The 26,001-nt window shown below is 41.8% G+C and overlaps 1 protein-coding gene across 3 annotated transcripts in view; it reads left to right on the top strand.

The window, feature by feature from the left end:
* Positions 1–26,001, top strand: part of slc8a2b (solute carrier family 8 member 2b) — a 200,380-nt gene that overhangs the window by 22,502 nt on the left and 151,877 nt on the right. Inside the window, exon 2 of one of the 3 annotated variants that reach the window (XM_085244318.1) lies at positions 24,621–24,711. The exons of the other annotated variants lie outside the window; for them this stretch is intronic. The gene's annotated coding sequence lies outside the window, so the exon portion shown is untranslated. The remainder of the gene's footprint in view (positions 1–24,620; positions 24,712–26,001) is intronic. 3 annotated transcript variants of the gene reach the window in all.

The raw sequence follows: 26,001 nt of genomic DNA, 5'->3' as shown, positions 1-26,001 counted from the left end.
TTATTGTGTTTATATCTAGTCTTACAGTTGCTACAAGTTTGATCTTTTGCCTCTGGCTGAAAGCATTTATCTCCAAAACATTAGCTGTTCTTGGATTATAAAGAGAATCTCTTTTTTGAAGCTGGCCTTCAAGGATGTTTTGCCAAGTTTAAATGGGCTTCATGGTTGCCACAACATATAAAGAGTAGGTGGACCGTTCAAGGACAATAAATGAAGATGCAGGCAGGTGAGAGCAGCTTTACGTCAGTCCCTGAAATGAAAATGGTCTGGGTGGTTCGGTGGTGGGAGGAAAGGGAGAAAATGAAAAAACATGGGAGAGTAAAATGAGTGCATGAGAAGGCGAGCAGCATAGGACCACTGATTACAGGAGACTCAAAGTGCTCCTTGCAGTCCTGAAGCCACGGTGAGGAGCTGGAGACTGACAGCTCTGTTTCACAGGGTCAGCTGGTGTGTGAGGACACAGGGAGAGACATTATCACTTAACAACGGAGGAACTTCCACAAGGAAGCATTAAAAGCCGTACTGGAACATGTCCATGTCTTCCACTAGAGGAGTTCCCAAGCACACTGTGGCTCATTCATATACATCTTCTCAGTTTCAGTTCATTTTTACAAAAATCTGTTCGTATGAAATATGAGATCTGAGATATGACATCTCATGATAGGTATGGGTGGGGTTCTTATGCATCTACTGTCTTTGTTTTCAGCAAAACAGAACCAACAGAGTCTTTCTGACAGTCTTAAGTTCTTTTTCTCCAGTTCTGCACCAGTCTTTGCACCCTAAGTGCTTTTTAACAGGCATCCATTCACACTGGGGGCAGTCTGTGGTTCAAGCATACTTGTAGTTTGATGCCCATCACCTTTCAGTTCATGAGTCAAACTGTCCAATTAATAGACAGCCTGCTCTCTCTGAACCACAGCTGTAGTCGTTTATAATACTTTCAGTAATACACTCCTGTGGAGTGGAGCTGACACGGGACAATTTAAGCGAAATAATATTAATCATGTTGATGACAGCACTTTATGTCTCTGTAATAACACAATAAAAGCTTCCCAACAGCTGTTACACTGAACATAATGAGAGTGAGAGAGAGTGAGTGAAGCCAGCAGGGACCGGAGCGTTGTCGAGCTCGAGGCGTGTCACCTTATTGACCACAGTTTAGCAGTTAAGTCAAAAACTGTCAAACGGATATAAAAACTGTGTTTTTGTGTGAAATCTGATCAACTTTTTGTGTTAGCTTCCTCTGTGGTATGTTAGCGCCCTCACTAGCTGCTGCGATGGCGTAGCAGGGAACTCGGGTTACAGATCTGCTAAATTTCCAAAGATCCAGCTTTTTTTGAGTCGGAGTATGTGATCCAAATGTCCAGTGCATTCTTCTTCATTATAATGAAGGCCACAGATTATTGCTCTCTCCACGTCCCCTCCTGACTGATGTTTCTCTGGTTTGCTTCATGTCCCTTGTGGCATGAGGCTTGTTCAAGGTTCACAGGTAATCCAGCTCTTCTAGCAGGTTCATGTTCATATCCATATGTGCTGGTGCAAGGCTTGCTGTGCTTCCCAGCAGTCTCAAAAGTGTGGAGGAGATGCCACACAAGGAGAGCCGGACAGGGCTGTAGAAGATCATCAACCCAGCCACAAAACCAGAGCTTCTCCTTTATGTGAGGAAGAAATGAAAGCGCACGCTGCAGCAGACTCCTCATGTAAGTGTTTCTGACTCCCTTTAGTGAGACCTGTGCTGACAGCAGAGTGCAGCTTATTTGACATTCCCCATACCCACTGCCACACCAGTCACTCTGGATGGTGTGTCAGGCAGCATAACGCATAAACTCTGTCATGTGCTCAGTGTCAACCTGCTCACATCTTTAATGAGAAAGGAGCACCAGTGCTGGAGTTCTCTGGTGAATGTCAATCTAGCTGTTAGCCATGGTTCACTGCAGAACATGATTAGTGATTAAAAGTGGAACGTTACAATAAAAACGATGACTATGATGTTTTATTAAAAAACATAAATTTTATAGAAGAGCTCCCAAAAATTTCCCATCACTCTTATCATTAAAAAAGCCAATTCCTGTGAACGCAGCCAAATCGATGGTAGGAAACACTTTCACATTACAAAAATCACATTTTAATATAGCGCAACCAACTTTAGCTGTGGAAATGGTGTCATGCTTACTGGGATGTTTTAAACAGCTACGTTTTACTAAAAGATTTATTGTACTGAATGAATTTTTAACACACAAGCTGCATGATAATATTACAGCAGCCTGCTGTGCAAAGAGGTGTTGCAGATCACACCATCCATCCTACTTAAAACTAACATGGTTTAAACGCGAGCTTCCTTTGAAATGCCATGAATATGATTTATGATGAAGCTACACACTGAAATATCATTCAGACGACAGTTTTAACATCACATTATCAATCTGCAGAAATCTAATAACCAAAAATCACAACTGTTCAGAAAGTAAAAGGGCAGCAGCAAATTTCCAAAGCACCTAAAGCAAAACCAAGCAGCAGCAGCAGTAAATGAATCAGATCATCACCCACCTTTCAAAGGTCAGTACCGGGGACACAGAGCACATGTAGGTCAAAACTGCTGGGGTTTTTTTTAGTAGCAGGTAATCTGATAGATACTGTGACGAAAGTGGAATAACCAGATGTTTCTCTTTTGATTCTGTGTTGAAATCTTTGATTAATAAAATCTTTAAGTTTAGTATTTTTGGGTTTAAGTGAAATGCTAAGCAGTACAGGATGTCTCGTAGCCGGATGTGCAGTGATTAAAATCCATTTTTTTGTTCAGCGGGAACAGATGTGATGGACAGGTGTGCAGAGCCTGACAGACAGAACATGGTCCAATGGCCTTCAGCTAGACCTCATCAGTCAGAGCTGGAGAGAAAAAAGGCGAGCGATGTGTGAGGAGACTGACAAGACTGACGGAGAGGGATGAGAAGGAAGTCAAGCGGTGCATGCAAAGAAGGAGAAGAAATTCCTTTTTGAATCTCAGATAACCTCTGTAGATTTGGGTATCGCTCTTACAAGATCGGGTCATAAGTCATTCGTTTTTGTTGATACAGAGATGCAAAAGATGGACAGAAAAGGTGAAGCGCTGCTTGACAAACCAGCAGTAACAGCTCTCCATCTCTTTCATCAAAACCACTGAGTGAAAAATGTTGCTTCTTTATGCACATTGTCAGCATCGCTCTTTCAAGCAGGAGTGATTTCACTTGACATCCAATATCCCTGCATCACAGCACCGATGCCAAAGGACACCTTAGGCTCAGAGGGAACAGCAGCTTCTGACAAACGGACTACGGCAGTATTTAATCCCCCGACTATGAGCAGGCGTTTTTTTTTATTTCAAGATGGTTTGGTAAAACACTCCTTTTAAGCTTATTAAATGCTTCTTGTTGATTAATTTATGTGATTGTGAGATTAAGGGAGTCGGGAATACTGAAGGGCACGATCTCCGATAAAAGACGGGGTGATTAAATTCAGTCATAGAGGACATTTAGTCTGAAATTAGCGCTAGTGCCCTAATGGAAAAGCGGTGAGCTGAGGTCGCGTCCTTCTTAAGAAAGCTGGTTTGAGTACTGTGGGAACACTCGGGGCATTTTATATTTTAAGATTTCAAAACCCAAGCACATAATCAGTGACAAGAATGACTTGTGAAACAGATGGTATGACCCTCAAAGATCCCTGATCTCAACTTTGTGAAATCAGTCAGCAATTACATGAGGAGCCGGGAGGCAGCGAGACTTAATTAATCCACAAAACAACTGTGAGATGGTCCCGAATGAATGGACCTACTTTACTGTGATGAACTCTTTTTATTTGGAAATGTTCATGTTTTTTATAGAGGGGGGGGGGTCAGGTTTTAGCACAATTCTGATTGTAGTAAAATCCTTTTGTGTAAGTGGGACATCGCAGCACAATAAGACACTTTGCAGAATCCACCATATTGATTTCAAGCATGAAGCAGAGAGTTTAGAGAATCAGAATCAGAAAGGGGTTTATTGCCAAATGTTGAGCAGGTTTACAACATTAGGAAATTGCTGCGGTGCTTCAGTGCAAACATAGTGTCATAAATAGCACTTAAATAGACATGAAAAAAAATAAAAGTAGGGATAAGAATTAAAAGTGCTACGTAGAAAGATATGTGCATGAGATATACATGGGATATATACATGAGAATAAGAATTAAGAGTGCTACGTTGAAAGATATATACATGAGTGCAGGTGGTGATCAGTGCCAAACATGTAATGATGCAGTGACACAGCGTAGGGTCATGTGTTAGTGGTGGGTACAGTCATACGGTTATTGTTCATGTGTCCAACAGCAGAGGGGAAGAAACTGTTCTTGTGGCGAGAGGTTCTGGTGCGAATGGACCGGAGCCTCCTGCCTGAGGGGAGCAGGTCAAACAGATTGTGTCCAGGGTGAGAAGGGTCAGCTGTGATCCGAGCTGCACGCCGCAATGTCCTGGAGGTGTACAGGTCCTGCAGAGATGGGAGTCTGCAGCCAATCACCTTCTCAGCAGAGCGCACAACACGCTGCAGTCTCTGTTTGTCCCTGATAGTGGCTCCAGCGTACCACACGGTGATGGAGGAGGTGAGGATGGACTCGATGCTTGCAGTGTAGAATTGCATCATCGTCCGTGTTGGCAGGTTGAATTTCTTCAGCTGCCTCAGGAAGTACATCCTCTGCTGGGCTTTCTTAATGACGGAGGTGATGGTGGGCTCCCACTTCAGGTCCTGGGTGATGGTGGTACCCAGGAAGCGGAATGAGTCCACAGAGGTGATGGGGGTGTCAGTCAGGATGATGGGGGGGAGTGGAGCTGTGTGCTTCCTGAAGTCCACAATAATCTCCACTGTCTTCTGGCCATTCAGCACCAGGTTGTTGTGGCTGCACCAGGACACCAGACGTTCAACCTCCCTCCTGTAGGCAGACTCATCCCCGTCAGAGATGAGCCCAATAACGGTGGTGTCATCTGCAAACTTGATTAGCTTGACAGACTGGTGGGTGGAGGTGCAGCAGTTGGTGTACAGGGAGAAGAGCAGAGGAGAAAGAACACAGCCCTGAGGGGAGCCGGTGCTGATGGTCCGGGAGTCCGAGACATTCTTTCCCAGCCTCACATGCTGCTTCCTGTCCGTCAGGAAGTCAGTGATCCACCGGCAGATGGGATCAGGCACATTCATCTGGGAAAGCTTGTCTCGGAGATGGTCTGGAAGGATGGTGTTGAAGGCAGAGCTGAAGTCCACAAACAGGATCCTGGCGTAGGTTCCTGGGGAGTCCAGATGCTGCAGGATGAAGTGTAGGGCCATGTTGATGGCGTCGTCTACAGACCTGTTGGCTCTATATGCAAACTGCAGGGGGTCCAGGAGGGGGGCCGTGAGGGTCCTGAGATGGGAGAGAACTAGGCGCTCAAAAGACTTCATGACCACAGATGTCAGAGCCACGGGTCTGTAGTCATTTAGTCCAGTGATCCTAGGTTTCTTGGGGACAGGGATTATGGTGGAGGACTTGAAGCAGGCAGGCACATGGCATGCCTGCAGTGAGGAGTTGAAAATGCCAGAAAACACTTTTATAGCTTTATAGCTGCTTGTTGTTGTGGTTCAACTTTGCTTCTGATGTCTAGTTATTGTTTGTAAACTGGTGCCAGTGAGGGGAAATCCCAAATAACGCCTAGTTTTATGGGCGAATTCCAAAAGTTGAGCTGTTTTCTAAACACAGCCAGTTCATTTCAATATCAAGCCAAAAGTATAATTTATTCCCATTTTGTGTGTGTGTTAAATATCGGCCTTGCAAATGCCAGTAAATCAGTTTGTGTGCTTGATTGTAATTTTCTCCATCCTACATTTTATACCCTGAGAAAGAAGCTCCCAGAAATAGACATGCTATAGGGTAAGGTGCAAAAATCCAGAGCTCCCAGTCTTGTTACTGTGCTCCTTTTCTAAACACTGCCTGTACTTGTTTTTACGCCAAAATTCAGCTTGCATATGCACAGCGCCTTAGTAAATGTGAGGGTTTGTCTTGTTGAGAAGCTGCTAGAATTATTTTAGCTCCATTCACACACCGAGGACTATCCTGTGAGTGTTTCATGCTGCACCCCGAGCTGAATTGCAAACAAATTCTGCACAGTTGAATTAACAGGATCTGAAACTGCTCTGAATATGCTAAGATCTCGGAAAAGTCCTCCCTGGAAAAGCTCCAAAAGACTTGGTGCTGTTTAAAGGAAAAAGGTGTACACATCCAATAAATATTGATGTAATTTAGGTTAAAGTGCCTGAAGCAGTATGTCTTCTGCTTCAGTACTCTGGAAAGTGCCAGCACTCTACTCTGAGGAGGCTACTTTTTGACTGTGTACTGACAGAAACAAAGAAAAATAGAGAAAAACCAGCAAAAAAAAAAGTTTGTTAGGGGGAAAAAAAGACTCGTCATTGTTTTTCTTTTGTTTAGTTTCTTACGCAGTTGTTCACAAATGCCACACAGACCAGCAGTTCTTGTGTATATGTGCGATAGCGCTGCCTGTGTGTGTGTGTGTTCCCCTCTCGTTACGCAGCAGCTCTCTTTCACATCCCTGTCTGCCCCCTCCGGCCCTCTCAGTCTCTCACTTGTTTTCTCTGTCACTTGGTCATCCCATCATCCCTCGCTTCCTTTCAGCCCATCACACACAGCTCTAAAGGCTTTGTTTTAGAGCGCCGCAGCCTGACACTGAATGGCACTCTCTCTCTATCTCCCTCTCTCAGCATGTGCGTTTCATCTTGGAAGCTTGCTTCCACAGAGCCACGAAAACTCCCACACTGGTACATTTAAAAAATGTATTTTGATTAGATAATATCCCCAGCTGTTTAAATGTTAAAAATACCCAACAAACGAGTGCCTCTGTAAAAGGTCATGACCTCACCCCAACCTTCACCTCAGCCTAGACCCAGTTCCTGCCAGAAAATGAGAGTCGGAAAGTAAAAAAATGTTCTCACTCTCAAGCTTTGAGCCTCATGACAGTCCCCAGACTTTATTTTTATTTTCAGGAGCAAGAAACAGGAAAACATGACTCCATGATATCTCAGAATTGATCCAAAAAATAAGAACCTCAAAAGAAGGTTTTATTGTGTGTGTATTTGACACTATGGCTCACTCTGACATCTTCCATTTAACACAAAGACATTTCCAAAAAATTGACATTGTGTGTAAAAGAAAAATTGAGATAAGAAAGAAACTCCAAGGCTGTCAAAGGGAACCTGGGAAACTTCATTTAAGAGCCTGTAGCAGCAGCTACCTCCATCAAGTAGACAGAAATATGCCGAAGGAAATTACATTTTTTTCACTTTAATAGTGCGCAAAAACAAAAACTATTCGGCTCAATTTTCTGGTCCCTCTGTGGCTTTATGACTGTCAGTAATTATCATATTACAGACAGTTATCATTCATGAGGTGTTAATTAATGCTCCAGGATTAAAGCTGGCCACATTTATGCACAAGGTGTCCTTTGGTGCTGCAGAAGTTAGACTACGGCGAGTGAAAGTAAGAAGCACATAAAAGGTGCTGGCAGGTGAAAAAAGTCAGGTAAAGTTCAAAACACAAAGTTCTCTGAAATGAGACTATTTTCCATTTCTGTTGATGACAAATGCAGCTGAAGCTGGTGCACTGAAGATCGCTGCCTGCAGGTACATGTGCATAACAGGATAGGATTAAATGACACATTGGGAGATCGAGTTCCACATGATTTAGGACTGCAGAGTAATCAGTTTGTAGTTGTAGTTTTGATGAAGTTGGCCAGCAGTGCTCAGTGTGACAGCAAATTTTAATTTATTTTTAGTCATGATTTACAAATCCATGTTCGTGGTTATAGTTTTAGTTGACTAAATATCATAACATTATGTAGACCATAACTAGCTGTAGTATAGTAGTCTCTTCAGAATATATTCATCTTATTTTTTATTCGTTAACAAAAGTATTGATACATTTCATCACAGTTTTTGACCTTGTGCATTCGTTTTCATTTCGTTATAATCTTGTTTTAGTCTGTAATTAACACTGTTGGCCAGTTAACCTTTATTAAACCTGACTCAGTGAGACAGCAGTGTATGCCTAAAATAAACTTGTCTGCAAGCTCACAAGAAAAAATAATATTTGTGATGGAGAAAGTTGTTCTTCAAAGTTGCAAGACAACAGATTTCAGTTTTACTTTTTCAAAATTGATACAATAAATATTAAGCATGATGTTAGAAAAAAGCTCTTCTATCATTTGAAAAGTAGTTGTCTTGTTGGTATAAACAGTTATAATTAAGCGATATCTCTTTTGACCTTGGAAGGTTTAAAGCTGCATTAAGTTATTCTGGGACAGAGCTGAAGCTCCACATTCACCAGTGAAAGTAGCACACACAAACTTGCACACAGATTTTGCAGACACTTTGCCAAAATCCGAGCTGGGGTTTGATATAACTGTAAGCTTTAAAAGAAAAGGACAAAAAGTCAGTTTGATAAAGTGACACGCAGAGAGCAAAGGAGTAAAGTGACTTCTTGTCCTTTTGTTTCAGAGCTTTCAGTTCTTCTAAATCCCAGCTGTGCCCTCTGCAAAAACTGTAAGTGTATGAAGTGAGATTTGTGTGCTCGTTGTACAAGGAATATCAAGTGAAGCAAAGTGTAAAAAGTTAGGCAAAGTGAGAGAGGAACTTTAACAAGATGTGGATGAGGTGAGACGAAGTGTGATGGAGGAACTCGCCAGAGTGCTTCAGCTCCTCTCACCGCAGTTTCAGCTTCACCTCTGTGATTGACAGCCGGGGGAGCAGGGACTGAAGCAGAGCTCATTGAAGCCGTTATTTTTAACTTTATTTACTTTTTTTATTCACCCAGGAAGCAGCATGGTGGGCACAATGCTCTGTTCTTTTCTTAGTGCTGTCACTCTGAATTCTCAGTTGGAAGCTGTCCTGTAGAACTGCACAATTTAAGCTACTCGGTTAAGAAAAATCCTCAAGTGAGAATTTTTAATATTTTAAACCTTCCTAAGATCATTACTTTTTCTTTTGTCTGTTTAAATTAATAATCGATTTTCTTTCCTGCAGTAAGTTTGTTTATGTACAAGCTCCACATGTTGGGTTTGGTAGATGTTATACACCAGATGCCCCTTCTGACAGCAAGTACCTACTTATTTAGTCACACAGTGCCACAGTGGGTCTAGTTGCCAGTTAAAACCTTTGGTTGCAGAATTTAATGAAACTGTTGTGAATTTTTGGCACATCATCCAGCGGACCAGGACCAGCCTGCTTGTAGTTGTGTTTCTTGCTGTTTTCAAGCTCACAAACACACTTTAGTGCCACTTCTATTCCAGGTTGTGGCAACAGTGAGACAAATAGATGCTTGTCTGGGAGCTCTTGGTATCCCACTGAAACACTCATTTTTCAACATGTGCAAAGACGTAAGGGTTCAACTGCTGGTGTGACCTGCATCTAACTGAATTTTGCTTGTTATTTCCTACATAGCAAACAGGTCTGGCCCGGATCTGGTACCAAGCCGGCACTGCTGGTTCACTTCTGGCATGATAAGAAATATGTCATCCAGATATCGGCCAGGTCTGGTAATGACGCCACTGTTTATGCCATGGTATGCTGCATCTGGCCCGATTGTGGTTTGGTGTATGTGGCCCAGGCCCATAGAAAACAGGTCTTCCCTGGATCCGGCATCAAACTGGCAATTCTGACTGACTGGTGTCATTGGCAGGCTGTATGCCAACTAGATGTAGGCCAGGTCTGGTAATGATGGCACTATTTATCTTCCTATTTTCCTGTTTCAGTCAGAAGACCCAAATGCCATGTTGCAATACTGCAATACTACAGCCAACGTTTCAAATGCAAAAACCTAGTGACGGTTTACTCATCTTTGCCAGTAGGTGGTTGTAGCTCAGGAGGTAGAGCAGGTTACCAACTGATCGGAAGGTTCGTGGTTCGATCCCTGGCTCCTCCAGTCTGCAGGTCTGTGTATGAAAATAGTCAGGAAACACTCAGTCTAGAGAAAGTGTTTTGACCAATCAGGGTTGACTGTCTGGCTAAAAAAATGCCAGGGGCGATTTAAATTTTTTTAATTTAATGTCATTTATTCTTTTTGTCCCAGTCCAGATCTGTCTCAGGGTGTGACACCAGAGTACATCCACTGGGTATCTCTGTTCAATCTAATAGACCAGCAAGATTTGAAGATCTGGGATGAGAATGGGTTTTTTAGGAAGAACCCCAAGAAACAGAAAAAATAAACCAAAATTCTTAATTTTCCTTCTTGGTGTTAACAAGAATTTCCACATCACTGTGATGCATCCACATTGCTCTGGTATCATCCCTCTGTCAGGCTCGTGTTCAGTTAGATCTGCAGTACTGCCTTGTGATAGCAGTTAGGATGCTGATTTTAATGATGTGATTCAAGCCACTCTGGGGCAGTGACTTGTAACAACTAAAATATGATTAAAAATAATGCCAGCCTTAAATAGCTCTGGCATTTAAAGCAGTGACAGTTTGTAAATTAGGTCAAACATGATGAAACAGCATCACGCATGCAGTGAATGCCGAGGCTTGTGTTTTTACATAAGACAGGAATTAATTAAGTTCTTTTCAGATTAAGTGTGTTTCTTTGACACACAGACAATGTTCTCATTAATATGCTCAATAACCACTGCAGTGGGCCAACAGTGAAACCCACTTCTCTTTGGGAGTAGCTCTAGTAATGCAGCTACCCTTTATTAAAACTAAGTGAGCACAGGGATTAAAGGGTGCAGGCGCCGGAAGGTTTGGTCTGTATTTGTATAGCGCTTTACTTGGTCCTAAGGACTCCAAACCTTCCGATTATAAGACGAACGCCCAACTCTTGAGCCACGATCTCCCCGTTTAATGCATCGTTTAATGCTGAAGCAGAAGCTGAGATGTAATGGAGAACAAGTAAACTACCTGATGGACACCAAACAGTTTAAAGTAATAGTTTGAGTATGACACCACTGTGCAGCTCATCAGTTCATCTTCTGTATGGAACAAGCCAGTTTAGTGTTCAGTCCCCCTTTAATCCAACTCCTCCTGCCCCTCTTACACTGAAGGTTTGACCAACTGTGTCACGGTGCCGTGTACCTGAGATACGGAGCATTCAGAGCATCCTCAAGTCTCCAGTCTGAGCTTTTGCCTGAGCAAATTCTGAGAAATACGTTTGTGTAATACGTTTTGTCATAAATAAAACAAATTGTAATGAAAAAAAGTAAGGGGCATTTTATCCAGGAGCTTGGAATTGTTTGAAATCAGTAAAACCATATTCAAAGCCTGTCTGCTCACCCTGCCGATGTCGTTTCTGCTTCTGTGCTCATCAGGGTCCCTCTTAACTCGAAACTGCCAGCCCGTGCAGGTTTCTACTGAGACATCCATAATTTATAGACAGAGGGTTCAAACAAGCGTGTGTGTGTGTGTGTGTGTGTGTGTGTGTGTGTGTGTGTGAAGCTTTGTTTTTTTTATGTGGCACTAGAATGCTTCTGATTTGCGTGACCTCACAGATTCTGCATACGTGGGTTTAGAGGCATAAAGCACTATACCTCTGAAAGCATATATTTTTTATTTTACAATAAATTTTTCTTACGTTGAGAAAAAAAAATGTTTGTGATGATTTGCTACCATAATATAACTAAGTCTATCTACATGTATAAACCAAAACTGCTTCCTTATGTTGGCGGGGTTATTGTCTCCCAGGGGAAAGTCACCCATTTAAAACTACGAGCAGGAAAACTGGGAACACTCTCCTCCAGTTACTTCACACAGGACTGGGACTCAGGTCGGTGTGGTCCTGTTTTGGAGCCAAACCTTGGACAGAGGATTGATCCATAAAATGAAAAACGACATGACCACCCACCAACTGTCAGAGAGGCCCATCAGCACGATGTGGATCACAGGTGAAGACCTTACAGTAGCTGTCCAATCAGCGGCTGCCAAAAAAGGCTTTATAGTGAACTGTCGAGTGAGCTTGTGAGTGCAATACTTCAGGTGCTTGTTTAAAATTGACAAGCAGAGTTGTGCAGAATCTGAAGTGATACAGACTTTGTACCAGTCTATTTTAGTGACGCGAGTGCTGAGCCTGTTGGAAAATATGGATTTAGATTTCTACCTTCATCTTTGGCCACAAACTAGTGTGATAACAGATTAAGGAACTGACCTCCCAGCCCATTGTTCCTTCAGTGGGCTGGTTTCAGTCATTATGCAAATGTACTGTTTATAGGATTGGGGAAACCTGCAGTCAGCTGAGACTGAAGAAGTCACCTGGACGAGTGACCAAACGTTCAATTTTGGCTGTTTTCACTACGTAGCGCCTGTAGGCCTTCTTCTGCCTCTCTCTATGCATTTGCTCAGTGGGTGTTTTTGCATTATGTAACAGCTGGAATTACATTAATAATAACTCTCATTTGCATGTCAGACCCTACAATGTAGAAAAGCAAACACCCATTTTAAAGCATAGCTTCTGCACAGAAATTGTAAATAAATCTATTTTTAATGAATCCCTAATGCACTTTAAATATGTGGCAATCTTTGTGTGAAAATGTTGATTTTCATATTTACCAGTTAATGAAACTGTTTATATAACTGAACACAGGGGAGCTACTCACACTCTGTTAGAAGTGCAGAGGGAAGGTTTCGCCTATCACAGCTGTCCCAGGGTGAGAGGTGGGTAAAACCTTGATACCCAGTGCATCACAGGGCCAACATAGGGAATCAACTTTTCGCTACTATGATAGTCAGTCTGTGTCAGTGTTGCTGTCATATGTGCAACTTATTCAGTGATTATCTACTGTACACATCAGTGTACATCAGTGTCTCTGCCTGATTTCTAGTTGTGCAGAATCTGAAGTGATACAGACTTTGTACCAGTCTATTTTAGTGACGCGAGTGCTGAGCCTGTTGGAAAATATGGATTTAGATTTCTACCTTCATCTTTGGCCACAAACTAGTGTGATAACAGATTAAGGAACTGACCTCCCAGCCCATTGTTCCTTCAGTGGGCTGGTTTCAGTCATTATGCAAATGTACTGTTTATAGGATTGGGGAAACCTGCAGTCAGCTGAGACTGAAGAAGTCACCTGGACGAGTGACCAAACGTTTGTCCTACTGAAAACGCTACGTCCAGATGAACGGAATCAACTTTTGGAGATTTACTTAGCTGGATGATTGAGCATCCATCAAGACGTGATAATGGATACGAGCGGCAGGATGAGTTTCCTCTAAAGGGTGTTTGGGCTCAGCCTTAGAGGGTGAATCACTCAGTCATTCGGGAGAAGCAGAGCTGCTGCTACCCTGCAGTGATGTGAGTCCGTCTGAGCATCTTTCTGCGTTGCCTCCAGCTTTCCTCCCGGGTGAGATGTTTCAGGCATGTCTAATCAGGAGGAGACGGCAGGGCAAACCCGGGACACTGGAGAGATTGTCTTTCAGTAACTCTTCCCCTAGGAAGAGTTGAATATCCGTGGCTGGGGAGAGAGAGCTCTGGGCATTTCTGTGTAGACTGCTGCTGAATGTTTTTCTTTTGTGACAAATACAAATGGAAGAAATCGTATCACAGTGTTGGTTTATTCAATGCCATATTGATGTGCAGTTACTCCAGCTTTTTTAAAATCTGTTTCAAAGAAAAATGTGCGTTATTTTGGTAATGACCTTGTTGTATTTAGCAATTAAATTTCATTCAGCCACCTCATCAGTGGCCTCAAAAGAGCTCCGCTTGTTCAATTCAGACACCCAAAGTCCTTGTTGGCATTGTGCTAAAGGAGTTTTCTAAGCAGGAGATCAAAAGAGACTCTCCTCGTCTCCTATGCAGTGTTATTGGCTCTTCTGTCACTTGTTCCTAGCAGCGCTTTAAATATTTTCTGCATTTGCAGTCCTGAAGTTTTGGTCTAAAAGCCAAAAAGCAGACGCCTCGTACAGCCAAGAGCTTATTGTTAAATCTGTTGGTGTTAATCCCGTCATTAGCCTGATTTACTAACGGTTCATCACTTGTTCCTTCTTTCCTAGAATGGAGGAAACCTCTGGCTCGTGTTATAGCGTCTCATTAAATTAATAACAGCTGTGTTTGTGTCTGTGTGAGCTAGATTCTCCCTGTGAGACTGTGCTGAGCTCGAGCGAATCATTGTGCTGTTCTAAAAGGTCTCATCTGTGTGTGTGTGTGTGTGTGTGTGTGTGTGTGTGTGTGTGTGTGTGTGTGTGTGTGTGTGTGTGTGTGTGTGTGTGCGCGTGCGATTTTTGCCCATCAATTTTGGCTGTTTTCACTACGTAGCGCCTGTAGGCCTTCTTCTGCCTCTCTCTATGCATTTGCTCAGTGGGTGTTTTTGCATTATGTAACAGCTGGAATTACATTAATAATAACTCTCATTTGCATGTCAGACCCTACAATGTAGAAAAGCAAACACCCATTTTAAAGCATAGCTTCTGCACAGAAATTGTAAATAAATCTATTTTTAATGAATCCCTAATGCACTTTAAATATGTGGCAATCTTTGTGTGAAAATGTTGATTTTCATATTTACCAGTTAATGAAACTGTTTATATAACTGAACACAGGGGAGCTACTCACACTCTGTTAGAAGTGCAGAGGGAAGGTTTCGCCTATCACAGCTGTCCCAGGGTGAGAGGTGGGTAAAACCTTGATACCCAGTGCATCACAGGGCCAACATAGGGAATCAACTTTTCGCTACTATGATAGTCAGTCTGTGTCAGTGTTGCTGTCATATGTGCAACTTATTCAGTGATTATCTACTGTACACATCAGTGTACATCAGTGTCTCTGCCTGATTTCTAGGGTGATATGACCAAAATCTCGCCCGATATCAGGCATTTCTCATCCTGATAACGATGTATATCACAAAACGGTGCATTTTCAGGGAATTCTGTGAATCTTGGGCAGCTCGACTTGTGTGAAGTGTTTTCAGCTGGGCGTCGTGTGGAGCCGATGCATGAAACTATATATTTTTAGATATAAGTTTGTAATGGCCGCTATTTTCTTTGTGAGTGTTTATTACACGGCGCGCTGCGGGGAAAAGCCTGTTCTAACGTTTGAGTCTAAGGTTTATTTTGAGCACCTGATGGCTCTTTGTTGCTTCTCATCCTTGAACTCTCTCCATACTCTTTCACGTGATTCTTGCGTAGGTGGTAGAAGATGTTTGCGGTGTTTGATTCTGAGATGGGGACCAGTTTGCACCATAATTTGCATTTTCCATAACCAAACCATTTCCATGCTGCAGAGGTTGCCCCTTATTTAGGGATAAGGTTCTCGATTTGTTTTGACTGGTCCTTCTGTTTGGAGCTACCTGGTTCTGCCTCATCTTGACTGGCCATGCTGGTAATCTCTGTGTCCCGATGAAATAACAGTTTTGCGACACCACGAAACAAACAAAAGCGTATAATTTGAAACAATAGATGTTTTCATTCTGTTATCCAATATATTGCGTCATATCGCACAGCCCTACTGACTTCTGTGTTATCCTGCTACGTATTGTAATTCTAACTTGCTATTATGAAATTACATCTATTTGCATTTAAAAATGGGTAAAATAGTTCTTGTAGTTTGTTTCATACACATGGTTATAATCTAACCTACTAAGACACCTTTTTTCATAGTGATAGTGAAAGCATGGCCTCAGATATCTTGCAGACTCACGGGGCTTTTATTTACCGGTAGTCTCAATCCAAGTGCTGGTCTTTCTATCACCACGTCGCCTCAGCCCATACAGGTGTGATATTTGAAGGCTTAGTATTTATAGATGTGACGGGATTTTGAGTAGAATTGATATTTAAATAAAGCTTTTTACATTTTAAAATGTTGTGCTTGAGTAGACGCAGTTGCAGTGATTAAGCGAAGCAGAAAACAGACTCAGTCATGATTTTGTAGTTGCTCTAAATTAGTTGGCAGAGACCTTTAAACGTCTTTGCTGTCCTTCACAAACGCCAGATTAAGTTGAATATTTGTGCTGTTTATGTATTCATTTCACAGGAATCACAGAGTTTTTCAAATGTTAGATAAAACCATTTGTAGCCTGCAGCTGTTCTGGACTGATTGCTGAAACGGTTAATTCTCCCTCTGATTGAAAGTGTTCTTAATGAAATTCAAAGACCATCACAAACCCTTTTTTCATTGACTTGTCTACTTACCACCAGGATCTTCCAATCCAGGTTAATTGATTCTTCCCAACCTAGCTGTCACTCTGTCTTCATCCATTCATCACTTACTTGCAGGTCTGCACTGCACTCTCTTATTCAGCTCTAAGTGCAGATTTGGATCATGTTCTTGGGGCCCGGCTGAAAAGAAACTGTACTGTCAACTATATTTGCTCTGCATCAGAGCCAGCAGGCTGCTGTGGAGCACGAGGAGGGTTCATGGCTTAATTTTGCTGTCTCTGAGATAAGGGAGGTTTATTTAGTGAAGGGGAATACAATGAAAATGAGATCGCTTAAACTTAAGGATTTAACTGCAGCTGTCAACAGGAGGAGAGGTGCAGAGATGGTAGGTTATTTTAGAACCAGAGGTGTGGCGACGTGAGATAAGACTACCTGCTGACTCAGACCTGTATGGTCTGATGGTTACAGATTCTTTTTCTTCTTCTTCTTCGCTTATTCTGCAGTGACTGTCCATCCACACATCCATCGCTTCATTCACTCTGCGGTAAAAGCCTATCTGGTAATTTTATCACCCCATTTATTCTGATTCTCTACTCACTGACTGCAGCCAAGTTGGTTGGCTTGCACAGCTGTGCTTCATCAGCAGCAGACCATCTGTAACACCTTTGCTCTGGAGAAAGAATTCTGCATCTTTTCTCTGAAACAGATACGAGTGATGTCATTTCAAGTCTGATTACAGCTTTTTTTTTAAAAATTTCAGTCCAGCTTTGAAAAGTAAATAATTTCATTTGTCTGATACATATTCTTCAGCTCGAGGATGCTCTCGAAAATCAAGTCTTGTTCTCAGCTGTGTTTCATGTAGCAGAGAGTATTGAAGTGCTTTATGCAGCAGCGGTAATTCTTCTTTGCTTCAAATGTCATGTTTATTTCTGCTGATCTGGCACCTGCAGTCGCCTTTGTGATTACGGGCTCGTCAACTGTGGAACATGCTTTATTTTTTATCACCCCACCGTTAAACCTTTGTATTAGTACCTGGCAAATATAGCATTTATGCTAAACCCTGTGCTGTTTTAATTGCTTCTCACCATAAAGGATTTTGTAATGTTTAATTATGTGAAATTCACCAACACCAGTGTTCTGAATATGAGTCATTGCAAACTTTTCTGTTTTATATTTAGATGATGCAGAATGAGTTCATTGTATCCATTCAAAACAAATGAGAGGAGCAGAAAGCCGTTGAGTCATCTAAGCAAAGAATGGCCAAAATAAAGTGTGAGGAGCTGTGAAACATTTGAAATGTTCTTTTCTTTAAAAAGAACACGTTTATATGTAGTGTGGGTGTCAGTGTTCAGGTACATGTGCATATGTCTGATTGCATGCATGGGTGTGTGTGTGATATCGATCTCATGCTGCGAGCGCCTGCAGGTGTTGCTGGGAGTGTCTCATTAGCTGCTGGGAGACTGTTGTGAAAGACCGGGACAAGCAGCTGGCTGCTTGTTAGAGAACAACAGGAACACAGACAGACATTTTCCCATTATTTCACATGACATTTAAGTGACTTGAATGTAATTTCTAAAGACACAGCCACATCGTCACCATTAACCATAGACTAACCTTAAACATTTAAAGATTGTCTTTAAAGATGATGCTGGCTAAACAGTTTTGTGGTCCCGCAATATAATTATTACAACCCATGAACATGCACGGAGATACAAATATGGAAAACATCTGCAACAAAGACGTTCACTGGGCACGCACACGCGCACACACACACACACACACACACACACACACACACACACACACACACACACACACACACACACACACACACACACACACACACACACACAGCACTAGATAATCAGAGTCCGAATAATTAACATGGATCACTTATTGAGCTTTTAAATTCACTCTTTAATCCCGCTGCCTGATGGCAAAGACAGTAGCTGACATCCCTGTGTGTGTGTGTGTGTGTGTGTGTGTGTGTGTGTGTGTGTGTGTGTGTGTGTGTGTGTAATTGGGAAATTGGGAAATTGAATTCGACTCATACATCAAAGCGGCGACCATCTGTCTGGCAGGGACTGTTTGTTTTTAAATGGAGTTTATTAGAGTTTTATTGTTTTAATTTGGAAGCTGTTAAAGAGGCACTCCCAGATGTTTTCAGGTCCACATTATGTGAATGTTTGGAAATGTGTTAGCCTGCTTCCTTATACTCGTTTCTCAAAGATGGAGCAGAGTGTTAGTCACATTCAGTCACCATCCCAGCAGATCAGCTGATCTTAATCCCAACTCACATCAGCTGATCCCTCAAAGCACAGACACCCTTCTATGGCCAGTCTAAAGTATGGCATGCTTTTAAAGCCACTTTAGTCCGCCTACAGTTGCACATCTGCACGTTGCTTTACAAACCACCTCCACCTCAGACCGTCCTTTTCATGCTGCGTCTGTCTGTTCTGTGCTGCTCTCCATCAGCCAAATATAAGTTACTGCAGACGATTATTGCACAGCTCTTTTCACCACGGTGGTCCTGAATGAATAACAGTAGAGGTACAGCGGCCACCTGTCAATGAGAAGCTGTCGAAATTAATTTTCAAATGTTAAACTCAAATGTGGCTGGGCAGCTCCACCACCCACACCAAAGTGCAGAGTACTCACGACTCTAAAGCTCTGCTCCTCATCAGCTGCTCACAGTATTAAATTAAGCTCTGTTCCAGTTTTCAATTTTGTCCAGTTTTTGTGGTGTGAAACATTTGTTAATTTTGTAAATATTCAGACTGAAACCGGTTCAGCATGAAACTGGAACACAGAGTTACTGTGAACGTCCTCACAACGGATCAACAAGTGCCAGGCGGAGCTTCTTCACTGTCCACAGCTTCTGTATGAACTCCACACGTCCTTCCAGGCGGCTCTCCTTCTGCACCGTCTCTGCCTGTGCTCGCTGCAGGAGGCAGTAAGGAAACACTTTTTTTAAGTTTGCAGAGACACTTTCAAAGAAGCTCTTCTCAGGGTTGTTACTGAGTCACTGCTCTCTGGTCTTTGATGAAGTCCGGTGTGGGCTGCAGTGCGTAGGTTGCTTGCCCTAATTATGTTTCAATCACAGGTTTAAGAGCCTTGGTAACACACTTTTCAAATACTTATGATTTTTTTTTTAAAGGTTTTCTGTAGGAAAGCATGAGAGCATTTTAAAGTGGAGGCTGCTCTCCTTTCTGAATGCTGTTTGTTTTTAGTATCTCAGTGCACAGCAGCATCTCTTTTATCTATTCAAGCTCTTCTGAAGTGCTCGCAGAATTGCCACCCATGCATGTTTTTAAATGAAATACCACAAACTGGGTAGACTTGAACCTCTTTCTGTAACAACGTAGCAGGCATGCTTATCAGAATCAGTGCAATCGGTTCAGCTGTGCCTTAAACAGTCAACATGTTTTTCTTTTACGGCTCTGCTGTAGAGGATCTTTCACTCTTTCAAAAAAGTGTTTGGGCTGCATCTGGATAATATCGTAAGATCACCATGCTGTGTGTGCTGGCTCAGGCTGTGTAACACTGGAAACATCCTTGCCGGTGTTGTTGCTGAGACGACACTGAGAAGTGTCTCACTAATGCCACTCAGGCTGAGGACACTGAGAGAACTCTGCATGTTAATAGCAGAGACAACAAACAGATGCAGTCTCTGTTGTTCACTGCTACAACACAGCCTGCTGATGCTTTGTCTCCCTTCATTGGCACCACATTAGGGAGCATGAATCACTGATATGAATCACTGAGCTCTAATCAGGCCAGTCAGTGTGACAGTTAATCCCAGCTGAGTCAGCGTAGCCTGAGGTAAAAGGATGGACGTTTGATTTCCAACTGATTTATTTGTGGCAGTGATTCGCAGAACCCCCGGGTTGCTCACTCTGCTGGTCTTATGAGCAGTCCTGACAAGCAACAAAATCTTTGAACTGCTGGTTAAGATTTAAAATGACTTTCTTAAGTTTAAAGTTGCATGCAGGGCTGCTACCTCAGTGTTTGATTTGATTACCAGTTGGAGGAAACTAGAGCTGACTGTAGGTGCCATTATACAGCGAATGCACTGCGAGAAATCAACAAGAAGTTCTGAATTTTTCGTACCCCCCCCAACTTGACATAAAGCCCTGATGAGCTGGCCCCAATGTGTCTAAACAAGGAAAGGAAGAAACTGAATTCTGGATCGGTCCAGTTCTCAAGACAAGGCAGCAGCAGGGAAAATTTCATGGTTTGAACCTGGAGCTGAAGTTGCATCATGAACACTTTCGTACATATTTCTGGAAATGTGTGGCAGCTCTCACTGGGACCACATCTGAGGAGGCAGAAAAATCATTTCAGAGAGCCGATGGTCACAGAGCAGTGCAGCTGTGTGTCTGAGGTAAAATAACAATATTTGACTGTTTCCTTATAATTATTCATTACTAGTGCGCATTTTGAGCTTCGAATGCACTTGTTGCCAAATGCAGTAATCCCATTGGTCAGATCTGTTTATTCATCTAAAAAACTGACGTTGGTTTGAAAACAAAATGCTGACAACAGCTATACTGAGAACAGATGAGTCCAAAAAATATTTTTAATGCACGAAATAATTATACAATTTTTACGTGTCTGGTGGATAAAGGCCTTAATGCTTGTGTGAGTTTATACTTTAATAAAATCTGCTTTTCTAACTCGATATGGTGAGGCAGCTTTACGAATGGTTGCAGACCTATCTCACTCTACCGTCGAGCTCACTGAAACCTCATATTGTCATCTTTCAGTACAGCTCCTTGTCAGCAACAAACTAGCAACAACTTAGCAGCTTTGCAACAATGTTGCCAGATTGTTGCGTCAGTATTTCGGCTCTCTGACGTGGCTACCATTGTTCAAGCCACCTGAGCGTGTCCCCCATGAACAGCTATCAGCAGTGCTTTGCGTTGAGTCTCGTGGCTTAATGCTTTGGCTTCATGTGAAGTTGGATAAAGTCAATAAAACAATATCTGTTTGCTGTTTCTGTGCCGCCAGTGGGACATCAAACAGCCGCCCACATACTAATAAAAATGGTCTTTAGGCAAAAAATGTCAACCTTCTGTGGATGCAGCTGGTGACCAAATTTCATTGTAATGACTGAGGCATCATCTGGGATCGCTGCAGTCAGGTGCCTGAGCTAGGCTGTTGCTATTTGTACTCTCATATCTCACAGACAAAAGTGTTTGGACCTTTATTGTTTTTAAAAGTTAGTCATTACACTTTTAAAATCTATGTAAAATATTAAACATCTGCTCTCATTGTACTCATATTAAAACCTGCATTAGCATATCTGTTCATTCTGACTTGCAACAACCTCATATGTTCAGTGCTGCTCCTGCACCTGAGCAGATGCAGGTCTTCATGCATGCACGCATTTCCATTTTCCATTCCCATTATTAGCTTTATCTTTTTCTCCTTCCTCATCTTCATTGGCTATTGTAGTGCTGTAGCTTCTTCTACAATAGCATGTTTTAGCTCAGGGGCACTCCAGCAGTGTTCATGATTACGCTACTGCAACTGAAGCATAACATTGAATGCAAGAATGATAACCACCTATTGCTGCTACTGTTGCACAAACAGCGGCGACAGAGACACATCCACGTGAGCAGCCCAGGGCCAGTGTGATCGTCATACAACCTAAAAACCTCTAGTCCATGCACATATACAGAGAAATCACAAACAAGGAGAAAAGGAGAGTAAATAGATGTATTATTCATACTGCAATTACTTTATCTTCAAAATAATGCAGAGTCATTTAGTAACCAGTGAGAAATGAAAATAATAAACAGGGATGCTCCAGCTCTGAGGAGGAAGAATGTTTTGTTCCTATTGGTTGTTATATTTTACTGTTTTTTTTCTTCATTAAACATACTAAAAAATTTTAATTCAGCCGCTACACTAATTATATACAGAAGCCTCTCGCATAATATTAAAGGCTTTGAGGCAAAAATTAAAATGCTGATTATGTGAGGGAAGTTTGAATACATGAAAAATCAGCTGAGGAAGGATGTTTCGTGTGTGTTTGTGTGTGTGGTGGTGGCGGGGTGTTCTTCCTGCCAGAGTTGTGTGGGTGTGTTTTTCTGTCTGGATGTGTGTGTGTGTGTGGTGACCCGTAAGTGTGAGGGTGAGCGGTGCATGGAGCTACAACATCCTGATGAACACAGCACCAGCTGAGAGACCACCTGGATTATACAAACCTACCTGACCCCTTGCGTGCACGCACACACACACACACACACACACACACACACACACACACACACACACACACACACACACACACACACACACAGAGAGTGTTTCTCTCAGGTGAATGGAGGAAGTAAGGAAGGATTAAAAAACAGGTCCTGGACAGGTGGTGAAGGGTGTTGGTTTGAGAGGAAAAAGGATAATAAGAAAACTTTCTGAATTTGTGCTCACATTCAGCTCTTAATGTTTCAGAATGATCTCTTATATCCTTCAGAACTTTCAGTTTTATTTTTATCAGTGTAGTTTTAAAGCATTTTTCATTACCTGTTATTCGAAGTTCTGGTAATATGAATTGTAGCTGACACCAAACTGATGGTCAGATTGTCTAAGATGACTGAGAGGCTGTTTTATGTCATTGCAAATTGTCGTTTTTTTTTTTTGTTTGTTTTTTGTAGAAATGAGCCAGTTGACACAGCTTCTCAATGTGACTTTTGGAAAGTGATGGCGGCATTTTTCACTAATTGAAAAACAAATTAATGAGAACTTAAACTTCCACATTAGGATTAGGGTTTCCAAACTACATGAGAACAGAAGCCTACATGACTAGACAGAGTCAGTGTGTTTATTTTTATTTTATTATTCATGGGTCTGTGGATGTTGCAGACTGCGTGCTGTTAAAGGTGGACTGAGAGCAAGCCATGTATTGATTGATGGCGAATGATCCAAAAAAGACAAAACATAAGGTTCAAAAAGGGAAACTAAACTCTATAAACTACTGAAAACCAAAACTTGGAACCACAGAGACTAAAAACAACAAAAACACCTACATATATACTGCACACACCTGTACATGGGTATATGTATACATAAAGACCCATTTACAAATAGCTGAACACAATCCATATACCCTGTGCACACCGCAGCACAGTCATAGTTATTTGCGCACAATTTGATACTTTGTGTTTTAATCTCTTATCACCAAACATTATAGTAAGAAAACAGCTTTAATGACTAGTTAACAGAGATCCACTTTACCTTAAATGCTAAACTGTTTGTTTCTGTCGACTATGCAAGTTATAGAAAACAGTGTAGGATTCATCTTCTTTTTACCTAATTTACATAAAGCTTTACAGACTCAGATTGGTTGTGAGGAAATCAGGGTAGCCTGGTTTTGTATTTGATGATTAAAGTTATTTGCAGTGTTTTGTTTGTTTGTTTTTACTTTACTGATTTATTTAATTTTTAAGATGTAGTTAACTGGTAATTGTTAGAGGCTAGTTTTCTAGCCTCTACAATTTCTTGTAATGCAAGAAATTGTATCCTTGTTAGCGGAATAAGAAATGACATGCATGGTGCTGGAGCATGAGCAGACAGCACATCTGTACTGCATTGTGAAAGGCCAACTCTGCAGTGTTTTCTCCCCGCTCCTCAGAATGAATCTCTTCCTCTCACAGTTTATTGTGTTGTTTTCTCTTTTTCACACCAGTGCTCAACAAATTTCATTTAATTTATTTCCACAGCCGTGGTGTTTTCTCATCCTCTTCCTCTAATATTACATGCCATTTCCCTAGAGCACCTTTTTTATTTTTCTGCCTGCACTTGGAAAATGCATTTCACTTGTTCTTCTGTTTTACCACTCCTCATCAGTGTCTCGCACAGGCCTTTAAAATCATTTATCCTGATATATACCCGTCGGTTTTTCTTTGACACATGCATATAGTTGTTCCTGCATTATTATTTTGGTATGCATCATGATAGTTGACAGCATACTTTCCCATTTCTCACTTTGAGTCTTGAACCTTTTGATCTCTTGCCTACCATCTGTTTAAGCATGAAGACCTAAATAATGCATTCATTAAAAAAAGGAAAAGGCTGCTGCCATTGGTCAGTGGAGGTGGTCAGAGCTGAGAGGATGTAACAAGAACAGGTCCATCAATTCTCTTATTATTGGTGGTTTTCCTGCAATTTTCAGCCTCTACTGGGAAAGCAGTAATAGCCAGATTAAATAGGTAATTCCATTGTTTTGCTTCCCTGCTTTACAATAACAATAAAGCGAACCAATCAATCAAGCCTGGAGGGGCCCAGAGATGACGCAGCATTGTCATTCAGGTTCAGGTTAACAGCTGCAATTCAAAATGAGAACACCTATCATTGTCATAAATGGCTGCTTTGCCTTGGGTAGTGATTGCATATATGAAACTGAATTTGTGGGCTCCACTTGAGGCAGATTTTCTGAGCTTTTTTTTCCATCTTTTTCCAACATGCTGCAACAATCACTTTCAACTGAAATCAATTCCTTCACTCTGGAGCTACCTCCATCTTGCCTGCAGTGTGGTGCAGTTTTCCATGACAATCCTGGGAGGGCGATAAAAGAGAACACACTGAAAAACCACGCCAGAGGTATTTTTTCAGTCACTGCTTCACGCTTTATAACCTTCACCTTAACCTATTACCTCACTGTCAGACTCTGCTGTGTGTGTGTGTGTGTGTGTGTGTGTGTGTGTGTGTGTGTGTGTGTGTGTGTGTGAGCACTTTTTAACAGACAGTATACCACTCTGAACGGTAATATTACCTTTAAATAAACAAGCTTTTTCTTTGCCCTTTCAATTGAAATTGAATTTAAACATGGTGGTTAGAAAGCAGACACATTACTTGGTAAATGCTAAATCACCCATGACTCATTAAATCACTTAGGCTACGTTCACACTGCAGGCGAAAGCGCATCAAATCCGATTTTTTTTTAAAAAAATTTTTTTACCCTATGCGACCCATATCCGATCATGGTCTGACAGTGTGAACGGCACAAATCCGATATTTTCAAACCCGATCTGGGTCACTTTTGTATGTGGTCCTGAATCCGATACATATCTGATGTTTTAGAAAGCGACTGCTATTTGAACGGTCGTGTCGCATTAAATCCGTCTTTTACGTCACTGACACAAGACAGACGCTAATTATCAGCGCCCAAGAAGACATCGTGAACGCTTCCTGGCCATCCAGTGTAGATGTTAATGAAGCTGTTGGGAAGACAACGTGAACATTTTATTTGTACTGTATAATCTGCAGATTCTGACAGAAATCTGCAACTATCCTTTGAAGCACCGCTCCTCTAAAACAGCAATAAGGATCATTATTAGGTTATTTACATTATTATGTCAATAACAAAATAACTTAAAGCAAAAATTGGGAAACGTAAAGTCCAAAGTCTTTATATTAACGGCCATCTGTCAAACAATACTGTTTGGTCTAGGTCTAAACAGAGCCCGTTGTGTGTGGCGTCTTCTTTTGCGCATGCGGGCAGCTTTGAGCGTTCACACTGAACGCTTTTGCTGTCGCATTTTATTTGTAGTGTGAACAAGCAGACAAAAAATCGGATTTGATCAAAAAATCAGAATTGAGCATTAAGACCTGCAGTGTGAACATAGCCATAATGGCACCAGCAGGCACACACACACCTTGCTTGGAGCCAGAATATTGTAAAATCAATGTTAATTCTCAGCTAAAGTCAGTCCATGAGCTGCATGTGTCAGCACTCATTGTGGAGATATTCAGTCATTAAACACACATCCTTGCGAAGGTCCGTAAAAAACCTATTAAACTCATTTTCTTGTTGTGCCATGAGGCAACAACAGCAGGGAAGATAACAATGAACCTTTGCCAGTGTGTAACTTTTCAGATAAAAGGCTTATC

Source organism: Mchenga conophoros, linkage group LG14, assembly GCF_057382185.1.
Source record: "Mchenga conophoros isolate Kocher_MC1m ecotype Shallow Benthic linkage group LG14, M_conophoros_male_GT1.1, whole genome shotgun sequence".
Taxonomy (NCBI): domain Eukaryota; kingdom Metazoa; phylum Chordata; class Actinopteri; order Cichliformes; family Cichlidae; genus Mchenga; species Mchenga conophoros.
Note: the sequence above shows the minus strand (reverse complement) of the source record. Positions and strands in the feature narration are given on the sequence as shown.